Genomic DNA, 10,303 nt, shown 5'->3' on the forward strand with positions numbered 1-10,303 from the left:
TTTTTGCAGAAATGAGAATTACCGGAAAAATGAAAATTAGGGAAGCTGTGAGTATTGCATCAAAACAGATGTCAAATAGTTCTGTTTACTGCTGATACAAACATTTTGTAGTTCAAGGGGTATATATTTTTTTACAAATCACAATGTATGTCAGTGCGTAAAGAAATATTTTTAACAGGAGATAAGGTAATTATTAGGTTTATTATTTTATTATTATTCATTAGGTAATAATTATTATAAATTATATATAGAATGCTGTTATCAAGTTAATGAATTGGCACACCATAATAGTGTTAGTCATGGCAATCAGAGGCTAACATGGCTTGGTGCTTAGTTTAGCGGGTCGCTCATAACTCAACAAACTTAACAAATCTTGGAAGAACTAATCTCCTTTATTTTGTTTTCTTCACACCTTCAGCTGTATTGATTTGAAGTGTGGAAAGGTGAAGGGAAAACAGCTAGTTATTTTGCACATTTTGGATGTCATTGCAAGAGGCAGTTGGCTTGAACTGGAGACAGATCATGATAGGTTGCAGACAAAATGAAAACTTACAGCCAGATATTTATTATTTACTATTGATAGGATCCATGGTTGCTGTCATTTGACCTTTCCATTCCTAATAAAATGATGATGCTGCTCTATTCTGTCAATCTGTATAAGCTAGAAATGTGCATAGGGAAGAAATCTGCTTTAGGTAGAAAATGACCTGAATGTACAGATTGTACCCTAAGTTACGAAATATGACAACAATACAGTAGTAATGTTTAAATGTTAAAAAAATTTAAACCATTATACAACCAACTGAGCTTGTCCATCGATTAACAATCTGCAAAGTGCTTGGCATATCTCCCCACAATGGTCTCAATCACCATTTAAATTGTGATGGTCAGAGGCATTACTGTATGGCCAGGTCTAACCACCTCTGCTCTCCTTGGCATCTCGGAGAAGTTGTGAAACAGCTCCTGTGTGCTCTAGCCAGCCAGGCACACCAGGGATGCCATCTTTCTGCACTGAGGTGTCGATGTATTCGTTCCTGAGGAAGAAATGAGTCAGTCGCTTAGCTACAATACTGAAGAAAATCTTTCCTTCCACACTGAGCAAAGAGATGATCCTAAACTGGCTAATGTTTTTGCAGTCCTCCTCTTTAGGAATCCATACACCTTCTGCAGATTGCCATTGCTGTGCTGCCCTGCCTCTTCTTCAGATGACCCGGATGATCTTTCAGAGCCGGGGCAGCAACTTGAGGCAGTGTTTATAAGCCTTGTAGGTTGTTCCACTCAGTCCTGGTGCTGAACTAGACCTAGCCTTCCTCACCATTTCCTGAACTTCCTTCAAGAGTGGCTCTCTCAGGTCAAATGATTCAACTGGCTCTGGTGGTGTATTCACAGCCTCACACTGCCCTAATTCTTGGTCTCTGGCAGGGTCACTGAAGGTTCTGACAGGTGTAAACTTCTTCTTTCAAGCAGGTCAGGCGTTCACTGCATTTCTGCCCACAGGAGTTGCTTGGTCAACCCGAAGGGGTTGTTGATGAAGGTGGTCCGCTTCCTACCTCTTTCTCTCCTGTGGTGCTGTTTGGCTCTACGCAGGGTTAAGAGCCTCTTTCTGAGCATAGCTAGGAGTTCTGCAAGTGGTGCTCTTCTCCTTGCGGCCTTGTGCTGTTAAGGCTTTCAACTCCTTCCTGATGTGGATTTTGGCTGCCCTCTGGTTCTTCAAGTAGGGTTGCTTGGCTTCTCCTTCCTCCTTCACACCAAACCTGTCAGCTGTCATTCTCACAATGATGGGGTGCTTCTTGGCTCAGCTCCTCCTCTGTCTCACCAGTTTCCTCAGCTGTGCATTGTGGTGTTTGCATTCCCTCCTTGCATTTCATGCTTGCCTGGTGGATCTTTAGGCCTCTCTTGTTCTTACAAATCTTTCCACAAGAACACTCTATCCTTGTCGTTTGTCCATTGCCTGTATTCGTTAACCTTGTAGCTGTCCGATTGGGGTGCTCATCCCCCAACCCCCCCCCCTGGCTCCCCTGGGGGTATACTTCCTTTTTCTGACTCGTAGCTTCTTTGGGTCCTTCTTCGCAGAAGGTTGGGGCTGCTAACCCACCCCACCCCCGTGCCGTCTTTCCGAGCTAACAAAATAATGGAAAATATGGAAAGCCATTATAACATTTAATTTTTACATGTCGCTTGTTAACTAGGGACAGTGTCTCTGCCATCTCCCTAGTGGCAATTCTTTTCTCAGTAGTGATGATTTTGTCCTCACTAGGGACTGTAATTTTCTTACTAGAAAGCAGTTAATTCGAACTAGTGACAATTATTTAGTAACTAGTGACATTTTTTTCTTTCCATTTGAAGTTCTATTAAGGAAATTAAGGCCTTGCTTAATTTTTTCATCAGTGGCAATTGCACCCTCACCGATGATGTCATTTTTACTTACATGTTCAATTTATTTTCTTGGCAATAACCTTTTCTTTTGTTTTGTTGCATTAATGATAGTTGTCTTACTAGTGGCAATAATGTTCTCACTAGTGATGGTATAATTCTTACATGACATATGTGACATACATTAGATAAAAGCATCTGCCAAATGAATAAATGTAAATGTAAATGTACATTTTCTTTCATGTTAAGATGATAATGAGCTTCATTTGAATATAAAGGACTAAGCAAGAAAAGCTTTTTTTAAATATTTTGCTTTGACTTAATTCCGAATAAGACACCTTCATGTTAAAATTGTTAGCTAGCTAGCCCTAGATAATTGTGTCAAGCACTTTAAAAAATCATTGCTTGAATTCATTATATATATATATATGTGATGTGCCTTCAACATTACTTAGATCATGTATTTCTCTCTGGGAAATATTTCATCTGTTGCATAATCTGTAACCGTCATCTCAATCAATACTGCATTGTACTCAACTGATCTGCAGTAAGCTCTTCACCTACCATAGTGTAAACTGAACCATGACACATTACATAAACACAGCATCCAGTTTGCATTTGGCCACTTTCTGCTTGAATTATGTAAACTAGGCATTATAATATTTTCCAAAGAATAAGCCAAGAGGGTGGATGACAGCGATTATACCAAGAGTGAACAAACAATAAACAACCTTAGACCAGAGCGAATACATACCAAGGGTCAGGTCAGAAAATTACTTCTGAACTTGAAAGTTATACATGAATTTAGATGCATGACAGTATGTAATTTCAGACTGATCTCAACAAGAGGAAATGAGATGCAGCTTCAGTCACCAAAATGGTTGATTTTTAAATGAGATGTTATGACTCCATTACTGTCTGTTTAACATGTTCATTGAAATTCTAATTGGTACAGATTTAAAATGTAAAGCTGAATTCAGTATTCTCCGTCTTAATGAATGCCATCGTAGTGGAGCTGCTCTGTAACCTTTTAAATAAATGCCATTTAAAGGTTGCATGCTTTCTTCACACAAGCCACTACGTGTGAGAGTTTCCCAGAGGAATAAATAGCCCAGGAAAAGATTTATTTTTAGATATCACAGCATATTTAATATGTTCTTTTACAAAAAAGCCACTGACCATTAGTTGTGTCTGCTTTATCCAGAAACCAACTCCTGATCAAAGTTGATGCAGTATTAGCAAATGTGCAGAAATTTGAGTTTAGAAGAGAAGAAGGAAGGAGTTTGGAACTGGGGACATGAGACGCAGGTGTCTGAATCTTATGCTCAAGCACGCCGTGGGGTTTGCGACCAAGTGTACACAATGGGGTTTAATGTGCTGTTTAGGACACCTGGAGCGCTGCAATATGATGTAGGGGGAAGGCGCCACAGTAACAAGGACCGCTTTGCACATCTTGTCCTTGTAGTTCCACAATGTATAGAGAAACAGCCATCAGCATTGATATTAAGGTGTTTAAGTTAATGTCCTCGCATTATTGATGCGGAAGCAAAGGTGGAACAATAGTGCAAAGAACATTAGCGCTGTTGTCGACTTGTCTCATATCCAACAAATCACCATGAGCGATAAGTTAATGGAACAAGCTGCCAAGTTATTGCCGCCACACTTATAGCAGCTGCTATAATGCACATGAATAATACCCCAGCACAACATCTGCACTATTCACATGAATAATTTCTCACAAAAAATCAAAATATGGTCAAATATGAAATTGAAATTATAAAGAATTTATTTTTTAGGTTTTATCAAAATATAAGGTGTAGTACAACAATAAAAATCCTCACAATTTTCACATAGTCCTGTTTCCTTGTAAAATATATTTTTATACTTTTATAAAAACAAATTATATTTAAACAAATCTATTATAGTCATACATATATGGAATGATAAATATGACAGAAGCAGTTATGTATGTATTATTTGATACATTAAAAAATAGCTTGAAATACAAAAATATATCAACAATATGTAGTTCATATTTTGACACATTTGACCTACTGTAGTTACCTACACAGTTCCAAAGCTGATCAAATGAAAGAAAGCTAAGCTCAGTGGCTTTTGTCTTGTGGTAATCTTAGTTTCATGTTAAGGCTTATTCTTGTAGAAAATGAGGAAAAGACAAGAATGGAATGGTGCGTTTCAAGTTTGTCTGGAATCTCTGTCTCCCTTTGGGATAAAAGAATATAGGGGCTGAGTCCTCATTCTCTCTTAGCAAGGCCAGCTTGCTCACTACAGCCATCCAATTGACCACTGCGTGCAGTGCATGGAGCAGCGTGGCAGCAATGTAGAGTGGCGGTCAGGGCAACCAGACTTGGGACACGTAGGTTGTCGGTTCATATCCTGAGTTCAGCAATCATATCAATCTCCCTGATTGGGAGAGACAAGGTGCCACCAAGCAAGTGCTTGCAACAGAAAAGGTGCACATATTTGGATAACTTGCAGACACTGTCTGAGCACTGGTGCAAAGCGACCCTGTTTCCTGTCAGCGCACAGTGCCTGCTCTCAAGGCTTGAACGAGGACAGGTTTCATTAGAAAGGCAGAGGAGAGGGGAGGATTGGTGGCCTTCGCAGACACACTCCGTCATTTCGGCACACAGGAACAGAGGGGTGCGTGTCCTGCTGTGGCCACGCTCCCACATCCTTATTTGTGAGGAGTCCGCTTTGGTTAGACCTGATGTCGGGCTTCAGGGGAGGAGCTGTTGCTCGGTGCTATTTAAGAGAACACGCTCAAGGTTATCTGTCACTGCATTGTTTGCTGAGTTTCCTCAATGTCTCCTCTTTGTCATCAGTAAAAAAAACAGGCAACTGCAGAGGAAATGAGAACACAGTAGCTGGTGTGGTTCCTGTAAAGTCTGGCAATATAAAGTGTTCAGAAATGATTTTGAGACACTTCACGTCATATGCCTTCAACCATGGGGACTAGCAACACATGCTGTAAGTTGTAAGTTAGTAAAGTAATTAGGTAAGCAAAATCTGGAGCAAAGCAATGCATGTGAATACCATTTCAACAATGAATTTAATATTTATTCACAGCCACATATGTAAGCCATTTGAAGACAGGCTAGGGAGCAATAAATGCCAGGTAAAACAAAATGTATAGCCTGTATATTTTTTAGGAAATAATAGTATCAGAGAAACATCATAGAGAGTCAAATCTACTCAAGGCACTGAATGAAGTATGAATAGAATGAGTAACTTCAGGGCCCTGTTGATTTTGAAATCAGTGGCCCTGCAAGACAGGCCCATTTTTCATGGAAATGACATCCCACTGAGTTTGGTGACTAGCAAAATTCTCCTTCTTCTTCTGGCTAAAATGCCCTCTGCCAGTGGTGTGTGTGGTAGAAGTTTAAGTTTTTGTCTTTTTTTTTTCATTACATTCTCATTTGTATTTACGTGTGCATGTTACATGATCCTATCCACAGCTGGTGTCACATTTAAAGATTTATTACAAACGGCTAGCATTTTTGATTGGTAATGTGTCTCATTATGACTTATATGGTAATTTCTCAACTTGATTGTATACTTTTTTTATAAAAAGACCTCTCATAGGTTTCATACACCTCCACCTTGGTTTTTTCCGATCAGTCCTTTGACTTCTGAATTGTCTCACCTCTCACCTGCCCCCAGTAAGAGGGTTGTCTCACGCTTATTCCAGGCTAAAGCTGGCCAGATCCCACTGCAGGAGGCCCAGCACCTCCCAACAGTGAAAGGCTTCATTAATTTTTTTGCAAGCTGTGCCGCCCAGAAAATGCTAATTTCCAGAGCCTGATAGATTGCGCCTTGCTGGGTGCATCCCTTAACCTTTCCTGTTGCACTCCTAGACTGTCACTGAGCAGTGATTTATAAAAAGGTATACTGTTTACAAAGGCCAAGAAATGCCCTGGTTAATTCTTACCCTCAAGCCCCCCACACCAAACACAAAATCAAAAAAGGGACTCAAACCCATAGGTTTACACATCCCTTATGCATGTGGGTTGATATATGTAGGGTTCATGCATGTGTATTGCATGAATCTGTGCGCACAGGGCTCCATGATTTCAATGTGGAAATAGTCAATTTTCAGGAGTTAATATTCTGATATTCAGTTCCACATCTGCGTTAAAAAAAAAAAAACAGGACATTGAAGCCTTGTTTAACTTTACTGACATCTGGCATATGCACTGAACATCACAGGTAGACCTCACCAAAGTGTAGCATTTACAAACCACAAAGGGAGAACCTGAGTGCTGCTTGGAGATTCACACTCACCCCATTTTTTTTTCTTTGTTTGTGATTGAAATCCTTTTGGGGAATGGCATGTGGCTTGTTTTGCAGACTACTTTTGGCATGTTTTCGACATAAATTATTCATGGATTTTCAATCACAAGCGCAACATGTTGTCCACACGCTAAAATTATTGACAGGTAAGTCAGAGCTGTCTGACCTCATCACAGAGGCCTTTTCTGTGTTGCGACTGGCAATGTTGCATGCTGCACACTGTACACTACATTAGACTCTGCTGCCTCCCTGTGGTAATAAATTGACACTACCTGATGAAAAAACATCCAATAGGATAGGACAGCTTACTATCAGGCCTCATATTACCATACCAAAGCCTTTAGTCAGCTGGCCCATCCTGTTACTTTTTATAAGGTCTTACACTGGTTTCACTGTCTATGCATGAATGTTCTGTCATGTCATGCATTCAGTGTTATGCATTCCAATGCAAAAAACTCAGAACAGCTTCAAATGTGAAAGCACTTAGAGAAGCCATTTATTTCAGCTCAGCTGTATCCACCTTGGCTGTGATTTTGCACATTGTCAGAATAACCAGTGGTGCGTTTCACGGCTTTTGACAATTTTAGCCATTTAATTGGATCTCTTCCGCGTGCTCCTCCTGACATTGTTGTCAGACCACAGAAACACAGGCTGTGTTTCTGTCGAAGGTCTGCCTACAGTATAACAGAGCACACAATAAAAGAGGTTACAATTACACAGGTATTTGTAAGCACACACGCTCATATATAGCCGATACGATTTGTTTCAGCCTGTAAGTAAGGACTTCGGCCTGCTCTCGTTAGGCCCCTTACTGAAGAACCTGTGCCCCTGGGGAAGTTAAGTACCGTTAATGTACCGTTCCAGCCAGTGATGCCCTGTCTCCAGTCCCTTGGCAGAGCATTCCATTTCCATATCAATACCTTTCGCCTCTCATCCATCTCCATGCTGCACGCCCGTCGCAAATCCCATTTACAGTCCATTCATTCCTGTTGCTGTCCAGGATTTCCGCCATCAAACTCAGACTACTGCCAGAGAAGAGATAAATTCAGCAGCGCTACACCATGGCAAATAGCTACCCCCCCCCCCCCACCCCCCCACCCCTCTATGAAGTGGCATGCAAATCGGAGGGGGTGCTGGAGGTGAAGGGGTGGAAGGCCTGAGACAGAGGGGCTGTTGTCAGCACTGTCACTGTTGTCAGCTGATATTTCTGCTTTATTTGCTCTACAGGGACACACACTGCTGAAATGGCAGCTCCTTCAAACAATGCTGCCCTTCCCCTGGATCTGGGGGTGGGGGGCGGTGGGATGGGCAGCAGTTCTCCCAGTAATTCTTTTTGCACCAATTTACATAATCAACCTCTGATAACCTTAAACAGATGGATATTTGGGCTGATTAGATTTAAACTAATTCTTCTAATTATGTAGCAATCAAGGGCCTTGAAGAAAACAAAACCGGGGCCACATACGTCACTGCAAAAACATGCCTCGTTTACGCATTGTCTCATGAATTTGTCTGGGAACAAGACATTAAACTAAATGGATGTTTAGAAAAATATTGTAGAGACCAAAATGAACAGTGGTTTCCTTGGACACTCTGGTGTCATTTCTGCACCTCAACAAGAAATTCTCCTAGGAAACCTCGAGTTATCAAACTTATGAAAAAGCTCCTTCCTAGCTAGGAAGCAAGTTTACAAGATTGTGTTTGGGGTAGTAGGGGATAGCACTTGCTGGATTGAGCAAAATGCTCTATGGGTCATGGATTACAGTCCAAAAGAGTCCAGTGAGAGGTAGGATGCCTACCAGAACTGCCCAGAGATCCTTATAGCAAATGGGACACCACAGCACATAAAAGAGTGTGTCAGGACCACGTATTGAATTTCTAAAGCCCAACTACTTGGACCCTTGGTAAGGTGCTGTTACAGAATTGGGTGCAGATGTATTTTTATATACAGAAGAGTAAAACCCAGAGTTCAAATGAGTTCTATAAATAAATCTGATATTACATTTTCAGTTTCACCTACAGCTGCTGCAAGATTCTCCTCTAAAAGGTGTGTTATCCAATGAGTTACGATGCTTGGCAGGAAGGCTAAAAATTTAAAGGCTGATTTTTTTATAATTGGGTCCCAATTGACTTTACAAGGGTGCGCAGAAGAGGTTCAGGGTTACAGAACAATGCAAGTCTGCCAAGAGGAAATACATTCCTAAAAGCACTCCACAGCCTTAATGAACACTTCCCCCTTTGTCCTCTGTGATCTGCTGGCCACAGACTGCCTTGCAGTTTCAGCATTCAGACATGCTTTACCTGCGGGTAGGCATGCCAAGCACCACAACTTGTATTATTGTCATATCCAACTATTTAAACCCCCTGTAATACTTTCCCCCTCCTCTGGAGTTAAAAATAGAACCGCAGATAGAGGACACAATCGTTTTCCATTCTTTGCAACTGCTGTGCCAACAGTGGGAAACGCATACCTCATTGGCATGTGTCTCTGTTCCCCTTCCTGCATTTTCTACACCCACTGCACTGGAGGAGGCTGGGAAATAAGTAAACTTGCAGGAGTCAGGAAAATTGAATAAAGAGATAATGTGCATAGGCATGCATGGAGCCCGGAGTGGAGCAGTTGTCTTGGCTACTCTGGACCAGAAGTTCAGCTCCTGCGGATGGATCTTGCCACTGTGCCTTCACTGAGCACTGGAACAGCTCCAGCAGAGTCTCAGCATGATAAGCAGGCTGCAGAAGGACCAGGATGGAAAATCCGAGCATTACAAGGTCTGCTGAGCAAATGTGGGTAATGGCTCACAACAAATCATAAGTACAACCTGACCAGCACTGCAACAGAAGTTACGGCCAAGACCATGGCAGACTTTGAGCCACAGCTTACCCTAAAACACATTGTTCTGCATGACAAAAACATTCCTGTGAACACGGAGATATAAAATAATTACAAAACATTATGATCCCTAATCTTCAGCAATTAATTGGCTGCAACTTTTTCAGTCAAGCTCTGAGAACACTATTGGAAATGGATGCTTATGTTATAATATCACTGGTTTTAACAATTCAGTGCATCATAGCATAGGCCCTAGCCTCAAGATTTCACTTCTGATGCATGCTGTGGGTAAAGATGAATTTGGAGTCACTGAAAACAAAGTTATGTCAAAGCATTGCTCGATCATTTATTTCAGTTCTTCCTTGCTGTATTTTTTTATAGAAAATGGAAAAGAAAATGCCTTGTACAAACATTTAAAAATTACTAACAGAAAGAGGCTGTACAAATTGAGAGAGGGGGACACGGTCATTGACGTGAGAACCGCTCAAGAGTTCTGGGATTGCTTCCTTCACCTGGTGCGCTTACTTCAGACAACAGGTTCAGGCAACCATGCAATCGTTCCCAGAAACGGTGCAGGTACAGTTAAGTCAGCGTTTGATGCCACGTGGCCACCAGTGTCCTTGCCACTCACTGCGCTTTGCGCTGTAGGGAGTTTCTGCCGGTGCTGGGCGTGGCACCGGGCTTTCACCTTTCCTCCTACGGTGGCCAGATCCGGCCTGTTCTTGGCTTGCCGTCTGGGTCCTGCAGCTCACATGGCCAATGGCATTTGTCCCTCGTGTCTTTCAA

The sequence above is a fragment of the Megalops cyprinoides genome, chromosome 4 (genome assembly GCF_013368585.1).
Source record: "Megalops cyprinoides isolate fMegCyp1 chromosome 4, fMegCyp1.pri, whole genome shotgun sequence".
Classification (NCBI taxonomy): domain Eukaryota; kingdom Metazoa; phylum Chordata; class Actinopteri; order Elopiformes; family Megalopidae; genus Megalops; species Megalops cyprinoides.